Source organism: Coffea eugenioides, chromosome 5, assembly GCF_003713205.1.
Source record: "Coffea eugenioides isolate CCC68of chromosome 5, Ceug_1.0, whole genome shotgun sequence".
NCBI lineage: Eukaryota > Viridiplantae > Streptophyta > Magnoliopsida > Gentianales > Rubiaceae > Coffea > Coffea eugenioides.
Window position 1 is genome coordinate 35385118 of NC_040039.1, and position 11333 is coordinate 35396450.

Consider the following 11333-nt stretch of genomic DNA (forward strand, 5'->3'; position numbering starts at 1 on the left):
GAAAATGTAGTACGCATTTTTTCTTTCCATAATGTACCAGCTCCTTATACTTTTCCTATATTATATAAACGAAGTACCAGCTTTCTATTGTTACTCTATATATTAATAATCCATTGTAAAACCAAACCAGCAAAAGGCTTTTCTACACAATGTAATTAACCCTTAAAAATTTTTGATGGAAATCAATAAGGGTTATTCAAACTTTTGGCCATTTCCGTTACATATAAGTGACAGAAGTTAGTGTGGGGGAGGAATCTGTTATTTGATCAAATTTCAGGGATCGATTCGTTATTTGGTCAAATCTCAGGGGAGGTAAATGTAATTAGCCCTAACGGTCAACGGCAACAGACTAACGGAGGGGTGTATCTGTTATACATCTTTCAATTTGAGGGACCTTTTTGTTATTTGGTTAAATCTCAGGAATCGATTCGTTATTTGGTCAAAGCTCAAGGGAGGTAAATGTAATTAACCCATAAATTTAAGGAACGACAAAATTCCACTGGCGAATTCGAAGGTATATTATGGATGATTTTCCTTCTATACATAAAACATGAGGCATGGTTTTAGTGTTAAAATTTTTTATCATCTTTTATTTTTCCAAAAGTAAAGATTTACTATAGATGACTACTAAAATTCAATAACTTCCAATAATTTCTGATAATTTCTTTTTTATCTATTATTTCTTTGGCAAAAAAAAAAAAGAATCATACTTCTTTTGTATTTTTGTTTGCAACAAAAAATATAAAAGTTATAATAACTTCCACTAGCATTAATAAATATAACTTAATTTTTTATTAATTTGCACACCATATGGCATGATTTTTCCATTGATCTTTCTATATATAAAGCATGAGCCATGTAGGGGTGGAGCTAGAAAAAAATTCAATGGGGGCAAATTTAAAATGTTAAATTATGCTACTTTCAAATTTTAAATCCCTATCAAAATTCTTAATAAAGTTTTATCTATTTGTGAAGGTGAAATAACAAGAGCTAGCAATTTTTACAAATTTATATGTGTTGAGAAAAAAAAAAAGACAGCAACTTTTCGAATGGATTTGTATGGTGAGAGCAAATTGGACAAGAGTGAGAAGAAGAATAAAGATAAAGTTGAATCTTTGGTGATTGGCTTTTATTTATATGTGAGAGGCGAAATGAGTTATTTATTATTTTTAATCAATCTTCTTGGAGTAGACAAAGTGATAAAAAAAAGAATAATATTACTTAAATATGTTTAAAAAAAACTAAAATCTTGTTGAAGAGCAGTGGCGCAATATTCTCTAATTATAGGGGTAAAGGTATGAAGTTGTATGTGTCAAATTCGAACCAGTGTTTGCAACATCTTCGAGCACCATAAAACTAAGCCTCAACCCTATTAGATTATACTACAGCCCACACCATCCCATCACTTATCTCAATATTAGGGATTCATTCGATCAGCAATCTTACCCTTCAATTGTCAAACATAAAGGGCCGACACTAAATCCTAGAGATGGCAAAATGGGCAAATTGATGGGTATAAATGGAATTAGATTCGTATCAAACCCAATCTCAAAACTAGAAAATCCATCCTGTCTAAAGGATGAGTAACCCATTGAAATTTGGGACAAATTCCTATCACCACTAAATCCTAACTCAAGGGTTCAACCGATCAAACTATGGAGACTACATCACTAAGGAATTCGCAAATCCAGACTACAAGGGAGCTCTCCATAAGTGCTGTGCTCTAGCTGACGAACAAGGCAGTTGGCTAAGCACATTTTTCATACTGGCCATTTGACTTGAAGATCCTAAATCATATCTTGGATAAATAGACACTTAACATATCCAAAATGATGCATTAGATTCAAGATTGAGCCGCTAAAATTCTTTAACAACTAATCTTCGATTCAAAAAGAATTATATCCCACATTGGTTCGAAAACTGGAGAAAGAGTCCTTAATATGTAAGTGAGGACCCAAAACCTAATAATTTAAACTTTTTGGTCAATGATGGATTCCTGACTTAATTACATACTGGGTCTTTTTGGTGAACTCTCTTTGGTGTTTCCCCGAATCTTCTAATTGCGAGATTGGACTACTCATAAGCAAGTAAATTTTTCTTAGAGTTAGATCAGAGAACTTCTCTTATTGGTGGTGGGCTAAAGTGCCAAGGAGATTGGCTAGTGTTGGACTAAGTGCGCCATGGGTTGGCAGAAGCTTGGAACTCAATTTGGATATTAAAGAAGAGTGGGTCTATGATTGAGAGAAGAGATGACCTTGGACGTTAATGTGGGTTTGCATTGAGATTTGAAGTGTGCTTGAAGAAGAGCTTATCTTGTTGGTGATAGACTGAAGTGCCAAGAAGTTTGACTATTGTTGGACCAAGTATGCCATGGATTGGCCGGGTTTGAAATCCAGTTTGGATGTTGAAGAATATTGGATCTATGGTTGGTAGAGGAAATGGCATAGATGTTATGGTGGAATTGCGTTCAGTATTAAAGTATCTTGAAAAAGAATTTGTTACTCATGAAGAGGGAGATTATTAGACTCATGAATAAAGAATTATGTCTCACGTTAGTTTGGGAGAGAGAGAAAGAGTCCTTAATATGTAAATGAGAGGGCCCGAAACCCAGCGGTTTAACCTTTTTCATCAATATTAGGTTCTTAACTTACATATTTGGTCTTTTTAGCAAGCTCACTTGAGTGTTTCTCCCTAACAAGTTGTGATTCAACTACTGAACAAACATGTTTCAAAGTATACAACAATTTAATGACAAATAATGAAAAATGTTTATCCCTAACAAGTTTGTTGTGATCTAGCCGCAAAATAAATGTCTCAAAGTGTACAACAATTTAATGACAAATAAACTACAAACATGAAAATAAACGAGACACAAGATTTTTATGAGATTATAATAACTTGAACCTAAATCCAACCCTTGTATAATTTTTCTTATCTCTTGAGTGTTTCTGTGAGGACTCGTAAAAACTATTATTTTATGCCTAATTTATGGCTTAATAAATTATTTAATTGGATTTTATTTCCAAGGAATATTTTCTAGTCTTATTAGACTTAAATACATGGTAATATAACTTCGTTATATTTTTAAAATGATTCGTTTCGAAAATTAATTTCCTAGAGCGCGTTTAGTAAAAATAGTGAATAGTACTTGGAGATTTTATCCGCGTAGTAGCACAATAAGCTTGGAATATTGGAGACTTGTACTATGGTCCTAAAATAGGTAATCTTATGAATAAATATTCAAGTGATAGTTAATAGTGCAATCGTTATAAGAATTTCTCGGAAGTTTCGCGTTATAACGTTAAATTTGACGGTACGCGTTTTCACGCGCGCGACTTCAATCGAGGGACTTTAGACCCTTATTTCGGGACAATTAAGAGTGAATAATATTTACATGAATATATATGCCTTGGAGGTTTAGTGCACTAGTGAACCAAACGCGCGAGAAAATCGAGCCGTAATCGCACCAAACGGCCCCTAATGAGAGTTGACTTTTGGGTGAATTACCACCACTTATTTCACCTTCTCTTGGAAGCTAAAGGAAATCAGATTTCCCTCCATTTTCTCTCTCCTCATTGCCGACCAGCTCCCTCCTCTCTCTAACTCATTTGCAACAAAATTTCTGCTCACTAATCTCACTCAAAACCACCCCAAATCATCTCCAAATTTAACCAAACTTGCACCACACCTAGCTTGACACTTGAGGATCATCTTGAGCTGCAAACAAGGGCTGGAAATCACGGTTTTTCTGGGGTAGTAGAGGGCCGAAAATTCTGCTGAACATCAACCCAAAGTAAGTGATGATCCACTCTTGAAAACTTGAAGTTTGGAAGCTATCTTACCTTGTTAAGTTCATGCATGCATTTGGTTAGCTTGTGTATGGTGTAAAAATGTGATTGTGCGCTCTTTGAATTCCCACACTTGGGTTGTTGTTGCTGATTTGATGAGTGATGGTGATTATATTGTTGGTTTAGTGGTTATAATGATGCATTAGTGGTGGGTAATTAGTAGAAACTTCATTGGGTGTAAGAAGCAAAAACTTCCGATTTTGCCCCTGCCATGTTCGGCCATTTTAAGGCCATTTTTTAATGAACTAATGGCTTGAATTGAATGCTTATATGATGTATTAGAGGTGTGGAAAATTTCATTGAAAAATAATGAGGTTTGAATGGGCAAATGAATTTTTTTTTAGAAACCAGCAAATCTGGAAACTGATTCGCGTATGACTCTGACCAGCAGTAGTATTTTGGCTATAACTCTGTCCTCGGATGTCGAAATCATGTGCCGTCGGTGGCGTTTGAAACTAGACATTCCTAGCTTTAATTTGGTATATAATGCACGTTCTGATTCTTTGTGAGCAAGCCGAACCAAATGTTTTAAGTTCGCTGTCCTGTTGCTCTGTTCATCTGGAATGAAGTGTTCAGGCAGCAACTTGATGCCCGATTTTGAACCAGATTGGTGCCGAATTTGGAAATGATTTCTTCTGTGATATTTTACCCCTATGAACGTATTTTCCAACGGCGTAAGCCATGCTCGATTTGAGTTAAATTGACTGAGTTGTGACTGAAACAAGTGGACTGCTCTGTTTTGGAAAAACCCTAATGTTGGACTGGTTTGGAACAAGATATTGGAGTGAACTTGTTAATTGATGTTCTTGATACTAAACACTTACCAAAGGCATTATGGATGTTTCTTAGGCCTTTATTTCACAAATGAACCATGATTGTATAGTTTGCTTGATTAAACGTTTTGAATTGGGTAATGAAAGTCTCAAGGCAGATTGCCTTATAATTTTCCTGAACTTTGGTTGACTAATTAACTATCTTACCGAAAGTATTTTTCCCTGAAATTTGATAGAGTGGTACCTTTCATATAGTATTGAAATACTGCCAATTTTGGTACCAATCCAAGTTCATTTCGATACCCAATTAAATTCCTCATGTTGGAGGTTCAAATCTGGAAATTCTTCTCCAGTCTTGAATTTCCCAAACTTCGGGCTACCGTATCTCGGTACTCGAAACTCCGATTCTTGATCCGCTTGTTTTGTTATAAACCTCACTTGTAACACTAATTGAGTTGCAAATTTCAGAGGCCGGTTTGCAACGTGTGAATCGTGCCGAATTTCCAAAGTTGGCCGAAATCCAACTTAATTCTGCCATGAAAACCAACCCTGCGTCTTCAAGCTCATTTTTGACCACTTTTCACTTCGATTCATGGAAAAGTGTCTTCTAGGAACTTATAGTACTCTCTAAGAGGTTTCCAACGGTATAAAGTTTTCCAATTCTCGACTTATACCGAGCGAGTTATGATTTTTCAAAGATTTATCATAAAACTGAAAATTTTCAATTTTCAAAGAAATAGAGTTTTTCAAAACTCTTTATTCTTTTGATATTCTTAAACGTTTTGCTTACGATTTTCATGATAAAAACTCAAATAATATTGTACATAATAAAAGGCAAGTTGAACCTCGATTTACGTGTAATTGAGGTCCCTTTTGCAAAATAATTCTTAGATTGTACTAGTGTACAATCTTCTTGATAAGTGGGTTAATTGTATGATTATCCACTATTAAATTGCCAGGCGCACAAGGAGACCTTCAAGAGGATCTCACCGTGGACACTTGAACTCCCAGAAAATAATTCTTATTGAATTGCTCGGTGAGTGTCAAGTGTATGAATTTGATACTTGCTTATTTGTGGTACTTGTTGGAAGTTTTAAAAATAAGGGCGGGTGCGTACTTTATCGCACTCGTTCTAATTTCAAATGAATGAATGAAATGTATTGAATGAATGAATGAAATGCAATGTTATGTCATGAATGCTTGTGTCGTTGGAGTGAACCTCCTCGACCTTCAAATGAATGGGGGACGCCCAAACTCATAGGCCAACCTTAGACTCGAGCCGGTAATGGGCTTGGTCGGGGACTGGGGCGAGCCATGAGATACACATAAGCTCGACCTAATAAGAGGTCTTGCTTGGCATACTCGTAGAGTATCGCCCAATAATAGACTTGTGGGCCCTTGAGGTGTACGGTGGACGGAGGGAAGTAAGTGGTGATCTACGGAAATGGAAATACCGACCCAGTTGACAGGAGGGTCAATGCGGGAAGGTATACGAATGACATCGGTAGATCAAGTGGAACTTAGCTCCTGAGAGCTACTATATCCTTGAATTGTTTCTGATTACTTTTCCTGTTTGAATGATTGATTATTGAAAAGACATGGTTTTATTTATTAAATTGGGATTGTTATTTGACAAAGTGCTTGCATGTGTGTTCTTGGCCTCACGAGCGTTTAGCTCACCCTATAGTTTTGTTTTCCTTAACAGGACCGACTCTTGGAGAAATATGGAGAAACCATCCGTTGTAATTTTGTTAAGACTCCTGTTATATATTTTGACTAGGCCCTGGTTTGGGTTGTACTTTTGGAAATTGTAAACTTGAAAAGTTTGGGCCCTGATGTGTACTTTGAATTTAAGTCGTTTCATGATTACCCGATGTACTGGTTATACATTAAGTCGGCCTCGGTCTTATTACACTTAGAGGCAGATTCTCTCACCCTGGTTCAGATTGTTCAAGGGACTAGTGCGTGTCCTTGGCGTCTACAGAGAGATCTGGATGAGTTGATGATATTCAAGCAGTCTTTCCAATCCATCACACACTGCTACAGAGAAGCAAACACACCGGCAGATCATCTGGCAAATTTTGGTGCTGATGCTTGCGCAGGTCATGTGTTTAATACATTTTCAGATTTACCACTATTGGTCAGGGGGGCTATTAGATTAGATCGATTGGGACTTCCTACGTTTCGTACACGGTGTCTGGCATGAATGGGAATAAGAAGCAAAAAAGACCAATGCAGGTGAAAGTGACAAGATTAACCGCTGAGCTTCAAGGATCAACATTCAGATTCACTGGAAGACATCCTAATATGGACAACGGAAGATTTAATCTTAGTATCAGATTTTCAGTGCTTAATCCTTCGCTATATTGTATATTTATTGTCAAATTGTGGCTTGATGGCAGGGAGTTTCGTCCTTTTATAAGGGGAAATTCTGCCGAAATTTTTATAAAATAATAAAATTTTATGAAAAAAAAAAAAAAAGCTTGGACGTTTCCGCATTATTGTATTCATGTTGCTCTCATCGAAGTGTTTAGTTCGGTTTGAAATTGAATGGAATTGCTTGAGTCCTGGCGTGAGTTGGGCAGGCGTCCGCGGATACCCTTTGGTCCGCCTTAGGGAGATATGGGGCGTCACAGTTTCTCCCTAACAAGTTTGTTATGGTTGAACTGCGAAACAAACATATTTCAAATTATACAACAATTTAATGACAAATAATGAAAAGTGTTTCTCCCTAACAATTTTGTTTTGATCCAGCCGCGAAACAAACATGTCTCAAAGTATATAACAATTTAATGACAAATAAACTATAAATATGAAAATAAATGAGACAAAAGATTATTATGAGATTATAACAACTTGAACCTAAACCTAACCCTTATATAATTTTTCTCACCTCTCAAGAACTCTCTCCCATCTCATGTATAAGGCTACATAATACCAACAATACCTTCTCTGATGGACTCTCCGATGGGCAAGGGAAATAGGAAAATTGCAATGTGACTACCTTGAGAGGGAAGATAAGAAGTCTCCAGGCATCAATTTGGTTCCGTCACGGCTGTCGGCAGCCTCATCTGAATAATCCTGTTAGGTGAAGTTATGAAAAAAAAAAAGAAAAAAAATGAAAATTGGTTCAACAAGGGATGAGCTCTAACTTTACTATTTCAATTACTTTATCTAAACAGTGCCATAGTCGGTTTGGCAGCAGATGCATGAACTTCCACTCCAGTCTGGACCGATAAAGCTACATACAGAATCTGTTTTATCTTTTGAAAGATTCAAGGACGCCATTTTTGTTTATCACTGCTGTAGCATCTTTCTACACTTGATGCCACAATAATCAATTTCTGAGACTCCATTGCATTACCTTTTGAGTTCTCAAATGATGCGCCTATTTGGTTTAGGGGGAATACAGGTGAAAATTCAATTTTCTTGTTACCAAATACATTGAATTATTATTGAAGCCTAGAGTCAATTGCATCTAAGAAGCCCTTGCCTTTTCCCAATTAACTTTGAATTATCGAATTCTATCTTCCAACTAACAAGGGAACCAACCAACCAATTCAAGTTCTAATCCAACATCCAAGTGATCTTAGCTAGTTTTAGTTCTGGTTTTGAAAAATCGGAAGTATGGACCAGAAAAGAAGTGGAAGTAGGAAATTATTGGACGGTAAAGAAGATAGAATCAGTGAACTTCCCGAAAGTGTTTTGAGTCGCATCCTATCCCGTTTACCAATAGAGGATGCTGTTAGAACTAGTGTTGACAAATGGGAGTACAAATGGACTTCCATTTATAACTTAACCTTTGATGAAGGAAAGAGTTTTCGATACTCGCACAAGTGAGGCAAATGGAAGCGGCAGAAGGAGCCTAAAAAGACAGATTTTATGGACTTTGTGGACAGAGTGCTTCCTCTTTCTAAGAATTCATCTATTAAAGAGTGTCACCTCTTGTTTCTAGATGCCTATGATCCATTCCGTTTGAAAACTTGGATCACCGCTGCTCTAAGAGCTAATGTCCCGAGGCTTTGTATTTCATACGAAGGGAACTTAGTATTTCCCCGTTGGTTTTTCACATTTGATTCTCCGACGAGATTGAAACTCAAACTCTGCAAGTTTAAAATTCCAATGACCATATGTAATTCAAACCATCGAACTTTGGATATCCATGATATTGAATTCCAGAACGGTGACCCTTCTAGCCATATTTCTTACCTACTCTGTCATTGAAGAGTTTCTGTCATCAGATTGCTAATGGAGGAATGTGAATAAGCTTAAAATACAGACACCAATGCTTGCTAGGTTCGAGATGACAGGCTCCATCTTTGAACATCTGTGAACGTGCAAATGACGGAACAACTGACTGGAAAATAGAGATTTGTAGGGGCAACCTTGCAAATTTCAAATGTAGTGTTGATAAGTTCGCCAATATCTATTTTTCTAGCCTATCAAAAATTGTTGATGCATCTCTAGAGTATTCGGAGCCTGAAATGAATGACAATATTAACCAAAGAAGCGCGACAGGTGTTCGAGCCTGTATGATCTTGACAAGATTCTCTGCTTTCATCAGCTTCCTGGAACTATCTACTGATCTGGTCCGGGTAAAGATTCTCCTTTATGCCAGTTTCTAAATCTCACCTCAAGCAAAATTGTTCATTTATAGTTCTTCAGAATTTAATTTTGCAATTACCTCTTGCTATTCCCTTTCATTATTCACGCAATTTGAGATTGTAGATAAGAATATAGAGGCAAGTAACAGGCTCAGTCTACGATTTATCATGACTCATGAGTTAAGACATCTTGCCATTCTGATAAATGATTAGCTTCATGATGTACATGATCTTGCTAAAAAATACCCCTATGCCTTTTTCTTGTGTTGTATCTTGACTGATGCTTATGGCTGTAAATAAGTCTAATCAAACCAAACATCAAACTATTCAAACTTCTTTGATTATTGTAAGCTTGAAATTGTTTTTGAATTGCTTTATTTATTTATCAAGCTGATCTCAGATTAGGTTTTACCAAGGCAAGCTCGAGTAGGTTGCGTTTTCTTATCTACAAATTCTAATATTTCATTTTTATACTTTGAAAGTTGATGCTATTCAAGTTTGACTTGATTAGTTAGCGAACCAATTCTAAACAATCTCTTATTGAGCTAAACTAGTTTCAAGTATGGAGTAGGTTGGTTCACCTTTCAGCCCTTCTAATGCTAGCCTAATTGCCCGATCTCCTCAAGGTACTTGCTGGTGCGAATCCGCAATGTCCTCCTCTTTTCTTTTATGAGCTTGCCCACCTCAAAGTGTATTCAGCAAGCATTCCAATTCAGTGTGATGCAGCACTCATGAAGATGGCACCGGGTCTTGAATCACTTACATTTGCTGGGGTAAAATAAAGATTACCATTTCCACGCTCCTGAAAGTCCTTTTTTTTTTTGGCAGACTTCCTTAACTTTTGTGTTTATGTGCTTCGGTGGTTCCTTAATGTTTAACCTGTAGTCCTATTCATTGTCTTCCTTGTTTAACTTCATTAAACAGGAATTTCGAGGCAAGCTGCTGATGACTACAATCAAATTCAATTGTTGCCTGGATATCTATCTTTCCTCAAGGTAATCAAACTGGTATATTTGTACTTTCATAAGCCAACGGAGAGTACTTTGGTGAAATTTTTTCTGCGGAATGCTGTAAAGCTTAAGGAGCTGTTGATTTATTCACAGCATGAGGGGCATAAGGTGGATGAAGTTGGAGATCATCTGCTAATGTTTCTCCAATCCCATGATTGGAGAACTCTAAGAGCTCTAAGAGTCTAATTGCGAGGAGAACTCGAAGAGCCTTGTTTTAATTATGGGCCAATTCCAGTGATTGCAGGTTAATGAAGGTTGCTACTAGCCCACTGAACACTTGTCACCACAAGTAACTGGACAAATTAAAGGGAAATGAAAACTTTTCACCAAGATGACTAGAACAAAATTATGCATTCATTTTTCCATCACAATTAGGGGTATCGAGTGGGCCTTACGAGTTAGATTTGACAAGTCCAAGTTTGGCTTATAAAAATAAAGTAGCACTTTCATGTTTTGGGACTCAGTATCTAGGCTCAATGTGTAAAACTCATACTCAGTTCACCAAAATACAAGAGTTTGGCCCAATGCGAACTTGGCCCAAATTCACAATTAATACATAATTTTAAAAATAATATACATATAATATTTATTTTATTGTATCATAATATATATATATGTTATAAACTATTTACATTATAATATATAATTATTAAATAACATACATCATTATGAACAAAAAAAATAGCTATTTATGTACTTAATTGATCAGGTCAAGTCGAGTTTTAATCAAGTTGGGTCTCTTTAAACTCAAACTCAGCTCACAATTTAATTGAGTCTTAACCTTAACCTAACCCTACAGCCCAATAATATGCAAGGCTCGACTCAAATTAATTCGGATCAAATAGGCCGAGTTTAGGTTGATCCAACCCATTAACAACCCTAATGACAACCACTATTTTTCACTTTCTTTTTGGTATGAAAACAGCCTACTTATATAAATAGTTGCCCGGAGTAAATTGTTACGAAACATGTATAGTTTTACTACTTCAAGTGTATATTCCAAGTTGTTTTTGTCCAAAATATGCAGCTCAAAAACTTGGACAACAAAACATAATTGATGTTGCAGGAGCAATCATTGCTTGTTTGTAGGCATTTGAC